Source organism: Leptidea sinapis, chromosome 33 (assembly GCF_905404315.1).
Source record: "Leptidea sinapis chromosome 33, ilLepSina1.1, whole genome shotgun sequence".
Taxonomy (NCBI): domain Eukaryota; kingdom Metazoa; phylum Arthropoda; class Insecta; order Lepidoptera; family Pieridae; genus Leptidea; species Leptidea sinapis.
Genome location: NC_066297.1, coordinates 11,639,490 through 11,660,135, shown reverse-complemented (window position 1 = coordinate 11,660,135; position 20,646 = coordinate 11,639,490).

Genomic DNA, 20,646 nt, shown 5'->3' with positions numbered 1-20,646 from the left:
CGTGCAAGATTATGATCACAAAAATATGAATATCGTATCCGAGGTTCTCGAGAGTGCACAGAACGATTTTGTGATCATTTTTGAAATCCAAGATGGCCGCTGCTCAAAATTATGATAACTACATTATGGGTATCGTATCCGAGGTTCGCGAGGGTGCAGAGAACGATTTTGTGATCATTTTTCAAATCCAAGATGGCCGCCGCACAAAATTATGATTTCAGCAATATGGATATCGTACCCGAGGTTCTCGAGGGTGCAGAGAACGATTTGGTGATCATTTTTCAAAACCAAGATGGCCGCCGCACAAAATTATGATTTCAGCAATATGGATATCGTATCCGAGGTTCTCGAGAGTGCAGAGAACGATTTTGTGATAATTTTTCAAATCAAAGATGGCCGCCGCACAAAATTATGATTTCAGCAATATGGATATCGTACCCGAGTTTCTCGAGGGTGCAGAGAACGATTTGGTGATCATTTTTCAAATCCAAGATGGCCGCTGCTCAAAATTATGATAACTACATTATGGGTATCGTATCACAGGTTCTCGAGGGTGCTGAGAACGATATTTTAATCATTTTTCACTCCCAAGAGGGCCGCCGTGCAAGATTATGATCACAAAAATATGAATATCGTATCCGAGGTTCTCGAGAGTGCACAGAACGATTTTGTGATCATTTTTGAAATCCAAGATGGCCGCTGCTCAAAATTATGATAACTACATTATGGGTATCGTATCCGAGGTTCTCGAGGGTGCAGAGAACGATTTTTTGATCATTTTTCAAATCCTAGATGGCCGCCGCACAAAATTATGATTTCAGCAATATGGAATTCGTACCCGAGGTTCTCGAGGGTGCAGAGAACGATTTGGTGATCATTTTTCAAATCCAAGATGGCCGCCGCACAAAATTATGATTTCAGCAATATGGATATCGTGGCCGAGGTTCTCGAGGGTGGAAAAAACAATTTTGGGATCATTTTTAAATCCGAGATGGCCGCCGCTCATAATTATGATAACTACATTATGGGTATCGTATCAGAGGTTCTCGAGGGTGCAGAGAACGATTTTGTGATCATTTTTGAAATCCAAGAGGGCTGCCGCAAACAATTATGTTATCAGCTATATGGATATCGTACCCGAGTTTCTCGAGGGTGCAGAGAACGATTTGGTGATCATTTTTCAAAACCAAGATGGCCGCCGTACAAAATTATGATTTCAGCAATATGGATATCGTGTCCGAGGTTCTCGAGGGTGCAGAGAACGATTTTGTGATTATTTTTCCAATCCAAGATGGCCGCCGCACAAAATTATGGATTTAGCAATATGGTTATCGTGTCCGAGGTTCTCAAATGTGCAGAAAACAATTTTTTGATCATGTTTAAATCCGAGATGGCCGCCGCTCAAAATTATAATAACTACATTATGTTTATCGTATCAGAGGTTCTCGAGGATGCAAAGAACGATTTTGTGATCATTTTACAAATCCAAGATGGCCGTCGCTCAAAAGTATGATAACTACATTATGGGTATCGTATCCGAGGTTCTCGAGGGTGCTGAGAACGATTTTGTGATCATTTTTCAAATCCAAGATGGCCGCGGCTAAAAAGTATGTTAACTACATTATTGTTATCGTATCAAAGGTTCTCGAGGGTGCTGAGAACGATTTTGTGATCATTTTTCAAATCCAAGATGGCCGCTGCACAGAATTATGATTTCAAAAATACAGATATCGTGTCCGAGGTTCTCGAGGTTGCAGAGAACAATTCTGTGATCATTTTTTAAATCCAAGAGAGCTGCCGCAAACAATAATGTTTTCAGCACTATGGATATCGTGTCCGATGTTCTCGAGGGTGAAGAAAATAATTTTGGGATCATTTTTAAATCCGAGATGGCCGCCGTGCAAGATTATGATCATAAAAATATGGGTATCGTAGCTGAGATTCTCGAGAGTGCACAGAATGATTTTGTGATCGTTTTTGAAATCCAAGATGGCCGATGCTCAAAATTATGATAACTACATTATGGGTATCGTATCCGAGGTTCTCGAGGGTGCAGAGAACGATTTTGTGATCATTTTTCAAATCCAAGATGGCCGCCACACAAAATTATGATTTCAGCAATATGGATATCGTACCCGAGAATCTCGAGGGTGCAGAGAACGATTTGGTGATCATTTTTCAAATCCAAGATGGCCGCCGCACAAAATTATGATTTTAGCAATATGGATATCGTACCCGAGTTTCTCGAGGGTGCAGAGAACGATTTGGTGATCATTTTTCAAATCCAAGAGGGCTGCCGCAAACAATTATGTTCTCAGCAATATGGATATCGTGGCCTAGGTTCTCGAGGGTGCAGAGAACGATTTGGTGATCATTTTTCAAATCCAAGATGGCCGCCGCACAAAATTATGATTTCAGCAATATGGATATCGTACCCGAGGTTCTCGAGGGTGCAGAGAACGATTTGGTGATCATTTTTCAAATCCAAGATGGCCGCCGCACAAAATTATGATTTCAGCAATATGGATATCGTACCCGAGTTTCTCGAGGGTGCAGAGAACGATTTGGTGATCATTTTTCAAATCCAAGATGGCCGCTGCTCAAAATTATGATACCTACATTATGGGTATCGTATCACAGGTTCTCGAGGGTGCTGAGAACGATATTTTAATCATTTTTCACTCCCAAGAGGGCCGCCGTGCAAGATTATGATCACAAAAATATGAATATCGTATCCGAGGTTCTCGAGAGTGCACAGAACGATTTTGTGATCATTTTTGAAATCCAAGATGGCCGCTGCTCAAAATTATGATAACTACATTATGGGTATCGTATCCGAGGTTCTCGAGGGTGCAGAGAACGATTTTGTGATCATTTTTCAAATCCTAGATGGCCGCCGCACAAAATTATGATTTCAGCAATATGGAATTCGTACCCGAGGTTCTCGAGGGTGCAGAGAACGATTTGGTGATCATTTTTCAAATCCAAGATGGCCGCCGCACAAAATTATGATTTCAGCAATATGGATATCGTGGCCGAGGTTCTCGAGGGTGGAAAAAACAATTTTGGGATCATTTTTAAATCCGAGATGGCCGCCGCTCATAATTATGATAACTACAATATGGGTATCGTATCAGAGGTTCTCGAGGGTGCAGAGAACGATTTTGTGATCATTTTTGAAATCCAAGAAGGCTGCCGCAAACAATTATGTTATCAGCTATATGGATATCGTACCCGAGTTTCTCGAGGGTGCAGAGAACGATTTGGTGATCATTTTTCAAAACCAAGATGGCCGCCGTACAAAATTATGATTTCAGCAATATGGATATCGTGTCCGAGGTTCTCGAGGGTGCAGAGAACGATTTTGTGATTATTTTTCCAATCCAAGATGGCCGCCGCACAAAATTATGGATTTAGCAATATGGTTATCGTGTCCGAGGTTCTCAAATGTGCAGAAAACAATTTTTTGATCATGTTTAAATCCGAGATGGCCGCCGCTCAAAATTATGATAACTACATTATGTTTATCGTATCAGAGGTTCTCGAGGGTGCAAAGAACGATTTTGTGATCATTTTTCAAATCCAAGATGGCCGTCGCTCAAAAGTATGATAACTACATTATGGGTATCGTATCCGAGGTTCTCGAGGGTGCTGAGAACGATTTTGTGATCATTTTTCAAATCCAAGATGGCCGCGGCTAAAAAGTATGTTAACTACATTATTGTTATCGTATCAAAGGTTCTCGAGGGTTCTGAGAACGATTTTGTGATCATTTTTCAAATCCAAGATGGCCGCTGCACAGAATTATGATTTCAAAAATACAGATATCGTGTCCGAGGTTCTCGAGGTTGCAGAGAACAATTCTGTGATCATTTTTTAAATCCAAGAGAGCTGCCGCAAACAATAATGTTTTCAGCACTATGGATATCGTGTCCGATGTTCTCGAGGGTGAAGAAAATAATTTTGGGATCATTTTTAAATCCGAGATGGCCGCCGTGCAAGATTATGATCATAAAAATATGGGTATCGTAGCTGAGATTCTCGAGAGTGCACAGAATGATTTTGTGATCGTTTTTGAAATCCAAGATGGCCGATGCTCAAAATTATGATAACTACATTATGGGTATCGTATCCGAGGTTCTCGAGGGTGCAGAGAACGATTTTGTGATCATTTTTCAAATCCAAGATGGCCGCCACACAAAATTATGATTTCAGCAATATGGATATCGTACCCGAGAATCTCGAGGGTGCAGAGAACGATTTGGTGATCATTTTTCAAATCCAAGATGGCCGCCGCACAAAATTATGATTTCAGCAATATGGATATCGCACCCGAGGTTCTCGAGGGTGCAGAGAACGATTTGGTGATCATTTTTCAAATCCAAGATGGCCGCTGCTCAAAATTATGATAACTACATTATGGGTATCGTATCCGAGGTTCTCGAGGGTGCAGAGAACGATTTTGTGATCATTTTTCAAATCCAAGAGGGCCACCGTGCAAGATAATGATCACAAAAATATGGGTATCGTATCCGAGGTTCTCGAGAGTACAGAGAACGATTTTGTGATAATTTTGCAAATCAAAGATGGCCGCCGCACAAAATTATGATTTCAGCAATATGGATATCGCACCCGAGGTTCTCGAGGGTGCAGAGAACGATTTCGTGATTATTTTTCCAATCCAAGATGGCCGCCGCACAAAATTATGGATTTAGCAATATGGTTATCGTGTCCGAGGTTCTCAAATGTGCAGAAAACAATTTTGGGATCATGTTTAAATCCGAGATGGCCGCCGCTCAAAATTATGATAACTACATTATGTTTATCGTATCAGAGGTTCTCGAGGATGCAAAGAACGATTTTGTGATCATTTTACAAATCCAAGATGGCCGTCGCTCAAAAGTATGATAACTACATTATGGGTATCGTATCCGAGGTTCTCGAGGGTGCTGAGAACGATTTTGTGATCATTTTTCAAATCCAAGATGGCCGCGGCTAAAAAGTATGTTAACTACATTATTGTTATCGTATCAAAGGTTCTCGAGAGTGCTGAGAACGATTTTGTGATCATTTTTCAAATCCAAGATGGCCGCTGCACAGAATTATGATTTCAAAAATACAGATATCGTGTCCGAGGTTCTCGAGGTTGCAGAGAACAATTCTGTGATCATTTTTTAAATCCAAGAGAGCTGCCGCAAACAATAATGTTTTCAGTACTATGGATATCGTGTCCGATGTTCTCGAGGGTGAAGAAAATAATTTTGGGATCATTTTTAAATCCGAGATGGCCGCCGTGCAAGATTATGATCATAAAAATATGGGTATCGTAGCTGAGATTCTCGAGAGTGCACAGAATGATTTTGTGATCGTTTTTGAAATCCAAGATGGCTGATGCTCAAAATTATGATAACTACATTATGGGTATCGTATCCGAGGTTCTCGAGGGTGCAGAGAACGATTTTGTGATCATTTTTCAAATCCAAGATGGCCGCCACACAAAATTATGATTTCAGCAATATGGATATCGTACCCGAGAATCTCGAGGGTGCAGAGAACGATTTTGTTATCATATTTAAAATCCAAGATGGCCGCCGCACAAAATTATGATTTTAGCAGTATTGATATCTTACCCGAGTTTCTCGAGGGTGCAGAGAATGATGTGGTTATCATTTTTCAAATCCAAGATGGCCGCCGCACAAAATTATGATTTTAGCAATATGGATATCGTACCCGAGGTTCTCGAGGGTGCAGAGAACGATTTGGTGATCATTTTTCAAATCCAAGATGGCCGCCGCACAAAATTATGATTTCAGCAATATGGATATCGTACCCGAGGTTCTCGAGGGTGCAGAGAACGATTTGGTGATCATTTTTCAAATCCAAGATGGCCGCCGCACGAAATTATGATTTCAGCAATATGGATATCGTACCCGAGTTTCTCGAGGGTGCAGAGAACGATTTGGTGATCATTTTTCAAATCCAAGATGGCCGCTGCTCAAAATTATGATAACTACATTATGGGTATCGTATCACAGGTTCTCGAGGGTGCTGAGAACGATATTTTAATCATTTTTCGATCCCAAGAGGGCCGCCGTGCAAGATTATGATCACAAAAATATGAATATCGTATCCGAGGTTCTCGAGAGTGCACAGAACGATTTTGTGATCATTTTTGAAATCCAAGATGGCCGCTGCTCAAAATTATGATAACTACATTATGGGTATCGTATCCGAGGTTCTCGAGGGTGCAGAGAACGATTTTGTGATCATTTTTCAAATCCTAGATGGCCGCCGCACAAAATTATGATTTCAGCAATATGGAATTCATACCCGAGGTTCTCGAGGGTGCAGAGAACGATTTGGTGATCATTTTTCAAATCCAAGATGGCCGCCGCACAAAATTATGATTTCAGCAATATGGATATCGTGGCCGAGGTTCTCGAGGGTGGAAAAAACAATTTTGGGATCATTTTTAAATCCGAGATGGCCGCCGCTCATAATTATGATAACTACATTATGGGTATCGTATCAGAGGTTCTCGAGGGTGCAGAGAACGATTTTGTGATCATTTTTGAAATATAAGAGGGCTGCCGCAAACAATTATGTTATCAGCAATATGGATATCGTACCCGAGTTTCTCGAGGGTGCAGAGAACGATTTGGTGATCATTTTTCAAAACCAAGATGGCCGCCGTACAAAATTATGATTTCAGCAATATGGATATCTTGTCCTAGGTTCTCGAGGGTGCAGAGAACGATTTCGTGATTATTTTTCCAATCCAAGATGGCCGCCGCACAAAATTATGGATTTAGCAATATGGTTATCGTGTCCGAGGTTTTCAAATGTGCAGAAAACAATTTTGGGATCATGTTTAAATCCGAGATGGCCGCCGCTCAAAATTATGATAACTACATTATGTTTATCGTATCAGAGGTTCTCGAGGATGCAAAGAACGATTTTGTGATCATTTTTCAAATCCAAGATGGCCGTCGCTCAAAAGTATGATAACTACATTATGGGTATCGTATCCGAGGTTCTCGAGGGTGCTGAGAACGATTTTGTGATCATTTTTCAAATCCAAGATGGCCGCGGCTAAAAAGTATGTTAACTACATTATTGTTATCGTATCAAAGGTTCTCGAGGGTGCTGAGAACGATTTTGTGATCATTTTTCAAATCCAAGATGGCCGCTGCACAGAATTATGATTTCAAAAATATAGATATCGTGTCCGAGGTTCTCGAGGTTGCAGAGAACAATTCTGTGATCATTTTTTAAATCCAAGAGAGCTGCCGCAAACAATAATGTTTTCAGCACTATGGACATCGTGTCCGATGTTCTCGAGGGTGAAGAAAATAATTTTGGGATCATTTTTAAATCCGAGATGGCTGCCGTGCAAGATTATGATCATAAAAATATGGGTATCGTAGCTGAGATTCTCGAGAGTGCACAGAATGATTTTGTGATCGTTTTTGAAATCCAAGATGGCCGATGCTCAAAATTATGACAACTACATTATGGGTATCGTATCCGAGGTTCTCGAGGGTGCAGAGAACGATTTTGTGATCATTTTTCAAATCCAAGATGGCCGCCACACAAAATTATGATTTCAGCAATATGGATATCGTACCCGAGAATCTCGAGGGTGCAGAGAACGATTTGGTGATCATTTTTCAAATCCAAGATGGCCGCCGCACAAAATTATGATTTCAGCAATATGGATATCGCACCCGAGGTTCTCGAGGGTGCAGAGAACGATTTGGTGATCATTTTTCAAATCCAAGATGGCCGCTGCTCAAAATTATGATAACTACATTATGGGTATCGTATCCGAGGTTCTCGAGGGTGCAGAGAACGATTTTGTGATCATTTTTCAAATCCAAGAGGGCCACCGTGCAAGATAATGATCACAAAAATATGGGTATCGTATCCGAGGTTCTCGAGAGTACAGAGAACGATTTTGTGATAATTTTGCAAATCAAAGATGGCCGCCGCACAAAATTATGATTTTTGCAATATGGATATCGCGTGAGAGTTTCTCGAGGGTGCAGAGAATTATTCTGTGATCATTTTTGAAATCCAAGAGCGCTGCCGCAAACAATAATGTTTTCAGCAATATGGATATCGTGTCCGAGGTTCTCGAGGGTGCAGAAAATAATTTTGGGATCATTTTTAAGTCAAGAGTGTGCAGAGAACGATTTAGTGATAATTTTTCAAATCAAAGATGGCCGCCGCACAAAATTATTATTTCAGCAATATGGATATCGTACCCGAGGTTCTCGAGGGTGCAGAGAACGATTTGGTGATCATTTTTCAAATCCAAGATGGCCGCCGCACAAAATTATGATTTTAGCAATATGGATATCGTGTCCGAGGTTCTCGAGGTTGCAGAGAGCAATTCTGTGATCATCTTTTCAATCCAAGAGAGCTGCCGCAAACAATTATGTTTTCAGCAATATAGACATCGTGGGCGAGGTTCTCGAGGGTGGAGAAAACAATTTTGGGATCAGTTTTAAATCCGAGATGGCCGCCGCTCAAAATTATGATAACTACATTATGGGTATCGTAACCGAGGTTGTCGAGGGTGCTGAGAACGATATTTTAATCATTTTTCACTTCCAAGAGGGCCGCCGTGCAAGATTATGATCACAAAAATATGAATATCGTATCCGAGGTTCTCGAGAGTGCACAGAACGATTTTGTGATCATTTTTGAAATCCAAGATGGCCGCTGCTCAAAATTATGATAACTACATTATGGGTATCGTATCCGAGGTTCTCGAGGGTGCAGAGAACGATTTTGTGATCATTTTTCAAATCCAAGATGGCTGCCGCACAAAATTATGATTTCAGCAATATGGATATCGTACCCGAGGTTCTCGAGGGTGCAGAGAACGATTTGGTGATCATTTTTCAAAACCAAGATGGCCGCCGCACAAAATTATGATTTCAGCAATATGGATATCGTACCCGAGGTTCTCGAGGGTGCAAAAAACGATTTGGTGATCATTTTTCAAATCCAAGATGGCCGCCGCACAAAATTATGATTTTAGCAATATGGATATCGTGTCCGAGGTTCTCGAGGTTGCAAAGAACAATTCTGTGATCATCTTTTCAATCCAAGAGAGCTGCCGCAAACAATTATGTTTTCAGCAATATAGACATCGTGGCCGAGGTTCTCGAGGGTGGAGAAAACAATTTTGGGATCATTTTTAAATCCGAGATGGCCGCCGCTCAAAATTATGATAACTACATTATGGGTATCGTATCAGAGGTTCTCGAGGGTGCAGAGAACGATTTTGTGATCATTTTTGAAATCCAAGAGGGCTGCCGCAAACAATTATGTTCTCAGCAATATGGATATCGTGGCCGAGGTTCTCGAGGGTGCAGAAAACAATTTTGGGATCATTTTTAAATCCGAGATGGCCGCCGCTCAAAATTATGATAACTACATTATGGGTATCGTATCACAGGTTCTCGAGGGTGCAGAGAACGATTTGGTGATCATTTTTCAAATCCAAGATGGCCGCCGCACAAAATTATGAATTCAGCAATATGGATATCGTACCCGAGGTTCTCGAGGGTGCAGAGAACGATTTGGTGATCATTTTTCAAATCCAAGATGGTCGCCGCACAAAATTATGATTTTAGCAATATGGATATCGTGTCCGAGATTCTCGAATTTGCAGAGAACAATTCTGTTATCATCTTTTCAATCCAAGAGAGCTGCCGCAAACAATTATGTTTTCAGCAATATAGATATCGTGGCCGAGGTTCTCGAGGGTGGAGAAAACAATTTTGGGATCATTTTTAAATCCGAGATGGCCGCCGCTTAAAAGTATGATAACTACATTATGGGTATCGTGTCCGAGGTTCTCGAGGGTGCTGAGAACGATATTTTAATCATTTTTCACTTCCAAGAGGGCCGCCGTGCAAGATTATGATCACAAAAATATGAATATCGTATCTGAGGTTCTCGAGAGTGCACAGAATGATTTTGTGATCATTTTTGAAATCCAAGATGGCCGCTGCTCAAAATTATGATAACTACATTATGGGTATCGTATCCGAGGTTCTCGAGGGTGCAGAGAACGATTTTGTGATCATTTTTCAAATCCAAGATGGCCGCCACACAAAATTATGATTTTAGCAATATGGATATCGTACCCGAGGTTCTCGAGGGTGCAGAGAACGATTTGGTGATCATTTTTCAAATCCAAGATGGCCGCCGCACAAAATTATGATTTGAGCAATATGGATATCGTACCCGAGGTTCTCGAGGGTGCAGAGAACGATTTGGTGATCATTTTTCAAATCCAAGATGGCCGCCGCACAAAATTATGATTTCAGCAATATGGATATCGTACCCGAGTTTCTCGAGGGTGCAGAGAACGATTTGGTGATCATTTTTCAAATCCAAGATGGCCGCTGCTCAAAATTATGATAACTACATTATGGGTATCGTATCATAGGTTCTCGAGGGTGCTGAAAACGATTTTGTGATCATTTTTCAAATCCTAGATGGCCGCCGCACAAAATTATGATTTCAGCAATATGGATATCGTGTTCGAGATTCTCGAATTTGCAGAGAACAATTCTGTGATCATCTTTTCAATCCAAGAGAGCTGCCGCAAACAATTATGTTTTCAGCAATATAGATATCGTGGCCGAGGTTCTCGAGGGTGGAGAAAACAATTTTGGGATCATTTTTAAATCCGAGATGGCCGCCGCTTAAAAGTATGATAACTACATTATGGGTATCGTGTCCGAGGTTCTCGAGGGTGCTGAGAACGATATTTTAATCATTTTTCACTCCCATGAGGGCCGCCGTGCAAGATTATGATCACAAAAATATGAATATCGTATCCGAGGTTCTCGAGAGTGCACAGAACGATTTTGTGATCATTTTTGAAATCCAAGATGGCCGCTGCTCAAAATTATGATAACTACATTATGGGTATCGTATCCGAGGTTCTCGAGGGTGCAGAGAACGATTTTGTGATCATTTTTCAAATCCTAGATGGCCGCCGCACAAAATTATGATTTCAGCAATATGGAATTCGTACCCTAGGTTCTCGAGGGTGCAGAGAACGATTTGGTGATCATTTTTCAAATCCAAGATGGCCGCCGCACAAAATTATGATTTCAGCAATATGGATATCGTGGCCGAGGTTCTCGAGGGTGGAAAAAACAATTTTGGGATCATTTTTAAATCCGAGATGGCCGCCGCTCATAATTATGATAACTACATTATGGGTATCGTATCAGAGGTTCTCGAGGGTGCAGAGAACGATTTTGTGATCATTTTTGAAATCCAAGAGGGCTGCCGCAAACAATTATGTTATCAGCAATATGGATATCGTGTCCGAGGTTCTCGAGGGTGCAGAGAACGATTTCGTGATTATTTTTCCAATCCAACATGGCCGCCGCACAAAATTATGGATTTAGCAATATGGTTATCGTGTCCGAGGTTCTCAAATGTGCAGAAAACAATTTTGGGATCATGTTTAAATCCGAGATGGCCGCCGCTCAAAATTATGATAACTACATTATGTTTATCGTATCAGAGGTTCTCGAGGATGCAAAGAACGATTTTGTGATCATTTTACAAATCCAAGATGGCTGTCGCTCAAAAGTATGATAACTACATTATGGGTATCGTATCCGAGGTTCTCGAGGGTGCTGAGAACGATTTTGTGATCATTTTTCAAATCCAAGATGGCCGCGGCTAAAAAGTATGTTAACTACATTATTGTTATCGTATCAAAGGTTCTCGAGGGTGCTGAGAACGATTTTGTGATCATTTTTCAAATCCAAGATGGCCGCTGCACAGAATTATGATTTCAAAAATACAGATATCGTGTCCGAGGTTCTCGAGGTTGCAGAGATCAATTCTGTGATCATTTTATAAATCCAAGAGAGCTGCCGCAAACAATAATGTTTTCAGCACTATGGATATCGTGTCCGATGTTCTCGAGGGTGAAGAAAATAATTTTGGGATCATTTTTAAATCCGAGATGGCCGCTGTGCAAGATTATGATCATAAAAATATGGGTATCGTAGCTGAGATTCTCGAGAGTGCACAAAATGATTTTGTGATCGTTTTTGAAATCCAAGATGGCCGATGCTCAAAATTATGATAACTACATTATGGGTATCGTATCCGAGGTTCTCGAGGGTGCAGAGAACGATTTTGTGATCATTTTTCAAATCCAAGATGGCCGCCACACAAAATTATGATTTCAGCAATATGGATATCGTACCCGAGAATCTCGAGGGTGCAGAGAACGATTTGGTGATCATTTTTCAAATCCAAGATGGCCGCCGCACAAAATTATGATTTCAGCAATATGGATATCGTACCCGAGGTTCTCGAGGGTGCAGAGAACGATTTGGTGATCATTTTTCAAATCCAAGATGGTCGCCGCACAAAATTATGATTTTAGCAATATGGATATCGTGTCCGAGATTCTCGAATTTGCAGAGAACAATTCTGTGATCATCTTTTCAATCCAAGAGAGCTGCCGCAAACAATTATGTTTTCAGCAATAAAGATATCGTGGCCGAGGTTCTCGAGGGTGGAGAAAACAATTTTGGGATCATTTTTAAATCCGAGATGGCCGCCGCTTAAAAGTATGATAACTACATTATGGGTATCGTGTCCGAGGTTCTCGAGGGTGCTGAGAACGATATTTTAATCATTTTTCACTTCCAAGAGGGCCGCCGTGCAAGATTATGATCACAAAAATATGAATATCGTATCTGAGGTTCTCGAGAGTGCACAGAATGATTTTGTTATCATTTTTGAAATCCAAGATGGCCGCTGCTCAAAATTATGATAACTACATTATGGGTATCGTATCCGAGGTTCTCGAGGGTGCAGAGAACGATTTTGTGATCATTTTTCAAATCCAAGATGGCCGCCACACAAAATTATGATTTTAGCAATATGGATATCGTACCCGAGGTTCTCGAGGGTGCAGAGAACGATTTGGTGATCATTTTTCAAATCCAAGATGGCCGCCGCACAAAATTATGATTTCAGCAATATGGATATCGTACCCGAGGTTCTCGAGGGTGAAGAGAACGATTTGGTGATCATTTTTCAAATCCAAGATGGCCGCCGCACAAAATTATGATTTCAGCAATATGGATATCGTACCCGAGTTTCTCGAGGGTGCAGAGAACGATTTGGTGATCATTTTTCAAATCCAATATGGCCGCTGCTCAAAATTATGATAACTACATTATGGGTATCGTATCCGAGGTTCTCGAGGGTGCAGAGAACGATTTGGTGATCATTTTTCAAATCCAAGATGGCCGCCGAACAAAATTATGATTTCAGCAATATGGATATCGTACCCGAGGTTCTCGAGGGTGCAGAGAACGATTTGGTGATCATTTTTCAAATCCAAGATGGCCGCCGCACAAAATTATGATTTTAGCAATATGGATATCGTGTCCGAGGTTCTCGAGGTTGCAGAGAACGATTTTGTGATCATTTTTGAAATCCAAGAGGGCTGCCGCAAACAATTATGTTCTCAGCAATATGTATATCGTGGCCTAGGTTCTCGAGGGTGCAGAGAACGATTTTGTGATCATTTTTGAAATCCAAGAGGGCTGCCGCAAACAACTATGTTCTCAGCAATATGGATATCGTGGCCTAGGTTCTCGAGGGTGCAGAAAACAATTTTGGGATCATTTTTAAATCCGAGATGGCCGCCGCTCAAAATTATGATAACTACATTATAGGTATCGTATCACAGATTCTCGAGGGTGCTGAGAACGATATTTTAATCATTTTTCACTCCCAAGAGGGCCGCCGTGCAAGATTATGATAACAAAAAAATGAATATCGTATCCGAGGTTCTCGAGAGTGCACAGAATGATTTTGTGATCGTTTTTGAAATCCAAGATGGCCGATGCTCAAAATTATGATAACTACATTATGGGTATCGTATCCGAGGTTCTCGAGGGTGCAGAGAACGATTTTGTGATCATTTTTCAAATCCAAGATGGCCGCCACACAAAATTATGATTTCAGCAATATGGATATCGTACCCGAGGTTCTCGAGGGTGCAGAGAACGATTTGGTGATCATTTTTCAAATCCAAGATGGCCGCTGCTCAAAATTATGATAACTCCATTATGGGTATCGTATCCGAGGTTCTCGAGGGTGCAGAGAACGATTTGGTGATCATTTTTCAAATCCAAGAGGGCCACCGTGCAAGATTATGATCACAAAATTATGGGTATCGTATCCGAGGTTCTCGAGGTTGCAGAGAACAATTCTGTGATCATCTTTTCAATCCAAGAGAGCTGCCGCAAACAATTATGTTTTCAGCAATATAGACATCGTGGCCGAGGTTCTCGAGGGTGGAGAAAACAATTTTGGGATCATTTTTAAATCCGAGATGGCCGCCGCTCAAAATTATGATAACTACATTATGGGTATCGTAACCGAGGTTCTCGAGGGTGCTGAGAACGATATTTTAATCATTTTTCACTTCCAAGAGGGCCGCCGTGCAAGATTATGATCACAAAAATATGAATATCGTATCCGAGGTTCTCGAGAGTGTACAGAACGATTTGGTGATCATTTTTCAAATCCAAGATGGCCGCTGCTCAAAATTATGATAACTCCATTATGGGTATCGTATCCGAGGTTCTCGAGGGTGCAGAGAACGATTTGGTGATCATTTTTCAAATCCAAGAGGGCCACCGTGCAAGATTATGATCACAAAAATATGGGTATCGTATCCGAGGTTCTCGAGGTTGCAGAGAACAATTCTGTGATCATCTTTTCAATCCAAGAGAGCTGCCGCAAACAATTATGTTTTCAGCAATATAGACATCGTGGCCGAGGTTCTCGAGGGTGGAGAAAACAATTTTGGGATCATTTTTAAATCCGAGATGGCCGCCGCTCAAAATTATGATAACTACATTATGGGTATCGTAACCGAGGTTCTCGAGGGTGCTGAGAACGATATTTTAATCATTTTTCACTTCCAAGAGGGCCGCCGTGCAAGATTATGATCACAAAAATATGAATATCGTATCTGAGGTTCTCGAGAGTGCACAGAATGATTTTGTGATCATTTTTGAAATCCAAGATGGCCGCTGCTCAAAATTATGATAACTACATTATGGGTATCGTATCCGAGGTTCTCGAGGGTGCAGAGAACGATTTTGTGATCATTTTTCAAATCCAAGATGGCCGCCACACAAAATTATGATTTCAGCAATATGGATATCGTACCCGAGAATCTCGAGGGTGCAGAGAACGATTTGGTGATCATTTTTCAAATCCAAGATGGCCGCCGCACAAAATTATGATTTCAGCAATATGGATATCGTACCCGAGGTTCTCGAGGGTGCAGAGAACGATTTGGTGATCATTTTTCAAATCCAAGATGGTCGCCGCACAAAATTATGATTTTAGCAATATGGATATCGTGTCCGAGATTCTCGAATTTGCAGAGAACAATTCTGTGATCATCTTTTCAATCCAAGAGAGCTGCCGCAAACAATTATGTTTTCAGCAATAAAGATATCGTGGCCGAGGTTCTCGAGGGTGGAGAAAACAATTTTGGGATCATTTTTAAATCCGAGATGGCCGCCGCTTAAAAGTATGATAACTACATTATGGGTATCGTGTCCGAGGTTCTCGAGGGTGCTGAGAACGATATTTTAATCATTTTTCACTTCCAAGAGGGCCGCCGTGCAAGATTATGATCACAAAAATATGAATATCGTATCTGAGGTTCTCGAGAGTGCACAGAATGATTTTGTGATCATTTTTGAAATCCAAGATGGCCGCTGCTCAAAATTATGATAACTACATTATGGGTATCGTATCCGAGGTTCTCGAGGGTGCAGAGAACGATTTTGTGATCATTTTTCAAATCCAAGATGGCCGCCACACAAAATTATGATTTTAGCAATATGGGTATCGTACCCGAGGTTCTCGAGGGTGCAGAGAACGATTTGGTGATCATTTTTCAAATCCAAGATGGCCGCCGCACAAAATTATGATTTCAGCAATATGGATATCGTACCCGAGGTTCTCGAGGGTGAAGAGAACGATTTGGTGATCATTTTTCAAATCCAAGATGGCCGCCGCACAAAATTATGATTTCAGCAATATGGATATCGTACCCGAGTTTCTCGAGGGTGCAGAGAACGATTTGGTGATCATTTTTCAAATCCAATATGGCCGCTGCTCAAAATTATGATAACTACATTATGGGTATCGTATCCGAGGTTCTCGAGGGTGCAGAGAACGATTTGGTGATCATTTTTCAAATCCAAGATGGCCGCCGAACAAAATTATGATTTCAGCAATATGGATATCGTACCCGAGGTTCTCGAGGGTGCAGAGAACGATTTGGTGATCATTTTTCAAATCCAAGATGGCCGCCGCACAAAATTATGATTTTAGCAATATGGATATCGTGTCCGAGGTTCTCGAGGTTGCAGAGAACGATTTTGTGATCATTTTTGAAATCCAAGAGGGCTGCCGCAAACAATTATGTTCTCAGCAATATGTATATCGTGGCCTAGGTTCTCGAGGGTGCAGAGAACGATTTTGTGATCATTTTTGAAATCCAAGAGGGCTGCCGCAAACAACTATGTTCTCAGCAATATGGATATCGTGGCCTAGGTTCTCGAGGGTGCAGAAAACAATTTTGGGATCATTTTTAAATCCGAGATGGCCGCCGCTCAAAATTATGATAACTACATTATAGGTATCGTATCACAGATTCTCGAGGGTGCTGAGAACGATATTTTAATCATTTTTCACTCCCAAGAGGGCCGCCGTGCAAGATTATGATAACAAAAAAATGAATATCGTATCCGAGGTTCTCGAGAGTGCACAGAATGATTTTGTGATCGTTTTTGAAATCCAAGATGGCCGATGCTCAAAATTATGATAACTACATTATGGGTATCGTATCCGAGGTTCTCGAGGGTGCAGAGAACGATTTTGTGATCATTTTTCAAATCCAAGATGGCCGCCACACAAAATTATGATTTCAGCAATATGGATATCGTACCCGAGGTTCTCGAGGGTGCAGAGAACGATTTGGTGATCATTTTTCAAATCCAAGATGGCCGCTGCTCAAAATTATGATAACTCCATTATGGGTATCGTATCCGAGGTTCTCGAGGGTGCAGAGAACGATTTGGTGATCATTTTTCAAATCCAAGAGGGCCACCGTGCAAGATTATGATCACAAAATTATGGGTATCGTATCCGAGGTTCTCGAGGTTGCAGAGAACAATTCTGTGATCATCTTTTCAATCCAAGAGAGCTGCCGCAAACAATTATGTTTTCAGCAATATAGACATCGTGGCCGAGGTTCTCGAGGGTGGAGAAAACAATTTTGGGATCATTTTTAAATCCGAGATGGCCGCCGCTCAAAATTATGATAACTACATTATGGGTATCGTAACCGAGGTTCTCGAGGGTGCTGAGAACGATATTTTAATCATTTTTCACTTCCAAGAGGGCCGCCGTGCAAGATTATGATCACAAAAATATGAATATCGTATCCGAGGTTCTCGAGAGTGTACAGAACGATTTGGTGATCATTTTTCAAATCCAAGATGGCCGCTGCTCAAAATTATGATAACTCCATTATGGGTATCGTATCCGAGGTTCTCGAGGGTGCAGAGAACGATTTGGTGATCATTTTTCAAATCCAAGAGGGCCACCGTGCAAGATTATGATCACAAAAATATGGGTATCGTATCCGAGGTTCTCGAGGTTGCAGAGAACAATTCTGTGATCATCTTTTCAATCCAAGAGAGCTGCCGCAAACAATTATGTTTTCAGCAATATAGACATCGTGGCCGAGGTTCTCGAGGGTGGAGAAAACAATTTTGGGATCATTTTTAAATCCGAGATGGCCGCCGCTCAAAATTATGATAACTACATTATGGGTATCGTAACCGAGGTTCTCGAGGGTGCTGAGAACGATATTTTAATCATTTTTCACTTCCAAGAGGGCCGCCGTGCAAGATTATGATCACAAAAATATGAATATCGTATCTGAGGTTCTCGAGAGTGCACAGAATGATTTTGTGATCATTTTTGAAATCCAAGATGGCCGCCGCTCAAAATTATGATAACTACATTATGGGTATCGTATCCGAGGTTCTCGAGGGTGCAGAGAACGATTTTGTGATCATTTTTCAAATCCAAGATGGCCGCCACACAAAATTATGATTTTAGCAATATGGATATCGTACCCGAGGTTCTCGAGGGTGCAGAGAACGATTTGGTGATCATTTTTCAAATCCAAGATGGCCGCCGCACAAAATTATGATTTCAGCAATATGGATATCGTACCCGAGGTTCTCGAGGGTGAAGAGAACGATTTGGTGATCATTTTTCAAATCCAAGATGGCCGCCGCACAAAATTATGATTTCAGCAAAATGGATATCGTACCCGAGTTTCTCGAGGGTGCAGAGAACGATTTGGTGATCATTTTTCAAATCCAAGATGGCCGCTGCTCAAAATTATGATAACTACATTATGGGTATCGTATCCGAGGTTCTCGAGGGTGCAGAGAACGATTTGGTGATCATTTTTCAAATCCAAGATGGCCGCCGAACAAAATTATGATTTCAGCAATATGGATATCGTACCCGAGGTTCTCGAGGGTGCAGAGAACGATTTGGTGATCATTTTTCAAATCCAAGATGGCCGCCGCACAAAATTATGATTTTAGCAATATGGATATCGTGTCCGAGGTTCTCGAGGTTGCAGAGAACGATTTTGTGATCATTTTTGAAATCCAAGAGGGCTGCCGCAAACAATTATGTTCTCAGCAATATGTATATCGTGGCCTAGGTTCTCGAGGGTGCAGAGAACGATTTTGTGATCATTTATGAAATCCAAGAGGGCTGCCGCAAACAACTATGTTCTCAGCAATATGGATATCGTGGCCTAGGTTCTCGAGGGTGCAGAAAACAATTTTGGGATCATTTTTAAATCCGAGATGGCCGCCGCTCAAAATTATGATAACTACATTATAGGTATCGTATCACAGATTCTCGAGGGTGCTGAGAACGATATTTTAATCATTTTTCACTCCCAAGAGGGCCGCCGTGCAAGATTATGATAACAAAAAAATGAATATCGTATCCGAGGTTCTCGAGAGTGCACAGAATGATTTTGTGATCGTTTTTGAAATCCAAGATGGCCGATGCTCAAAATTATGATAACTACATTATGGGTATCGTATCCGAGGTTCTCGAGGGTGCAGAGAACGATTTTGTGATCATTTTTCAAATCCAAGATGGCCGCCACACAAAATTATGATTTCAGCAATATGGATATCGTACCCGAGGTTCTCGAGGGTGCAGAGAACGATTTGGTGATCATTTTTCAAATCCAAGATGGCCGCTGCTCAAAATTATGATAACTCCATTATGGGTATCGTATCCGAGGTTCTCGAGGGTGCAGAGAACGATTTGGTGATCATTTTTCAAATCCAAGAGGGCCACCGTGCAAGATTATGATCACAAAAATATGGGTATCGTATCCGAGGTTCTCGAGGTTGCAGAGAACAATTCTGTGATCATCTTTTCAATCCAAGAGAGCTGCCGCAAACAATTATGTTTTCAGCAATATAGACATCGTGGCCGAGGTTCTCGAGGGTGGAGAAAACAATTTTGGGATCATTTTTAAATCCGAGATGGCCGCCGCTCAAAATTATGATAACTACATTATGGGTATCGTAACCGAGGTTCTCGAGGGTGCTGAGAACGATATTTTAATCATTTTTCACTTCCAAGAGGGCCGCCGTGCAAGATTATGATCACAAAAATATGAATATCGTATCCGAGGTTCTCGAGAGTGCACAGAACGATTTTGTGATCATTTTTAAACCCGAGATGGCCGCCGCTCAAAATTATGATAACTACATTATGGGTATCGTATCACAGGTTCTCGAGGGTGCAGAGAACGATTTGGTGATCATTTTTCAAATCCAAGATGGCCGCCGCACAAAATTATGATTTCAGCAATATGGATATCGTACCCGAGGTTCTCGAGGGTGCAGAGAACGATTTGGTGATCATTTTTCAAATCCAAGATGGTCGCCGCAAACAATTATGTTCTCAGCAATATGGATATCGTGGCCGAGGTTCTCGAGGGTGGAGAAAACAATTTTGGGATCATTTTTAAATCCGAGATGGCCGCCGCTTAAAAGTATGATAACTACATTATTGGTATCGTGTCCGAGGTTCTCGAGGGTGCTGAGAACGATATTTTAATCATTTTTCACTTCCAAGAGGGCCGCCGTGCAAGATTATGATCACAAAAATATGAATATCGTATCCGAGGTTCTCGAGAGTCCACAGAACGATTTTGTGAACATTTTTAAATCCGAGATGGCCGCCGCTCAAAATTATGATAACTACATTATGGGTATCGTATCACAGGTTCTCGAGCGTGCAGAGAACGATTTGGTGATCATTTTTCAAATCCAAGATGGCCGCCGCACAAAATTATGATTTCAGCAATATGGATATCGTACCCTAGGTTCTCGAGCGTGCAGAGAACGATTTGGTGATCATTTTTCAAATCCAAGATGGTCGCCGCACAAAATGATGATTTTAGCAATATGGATATCGTGT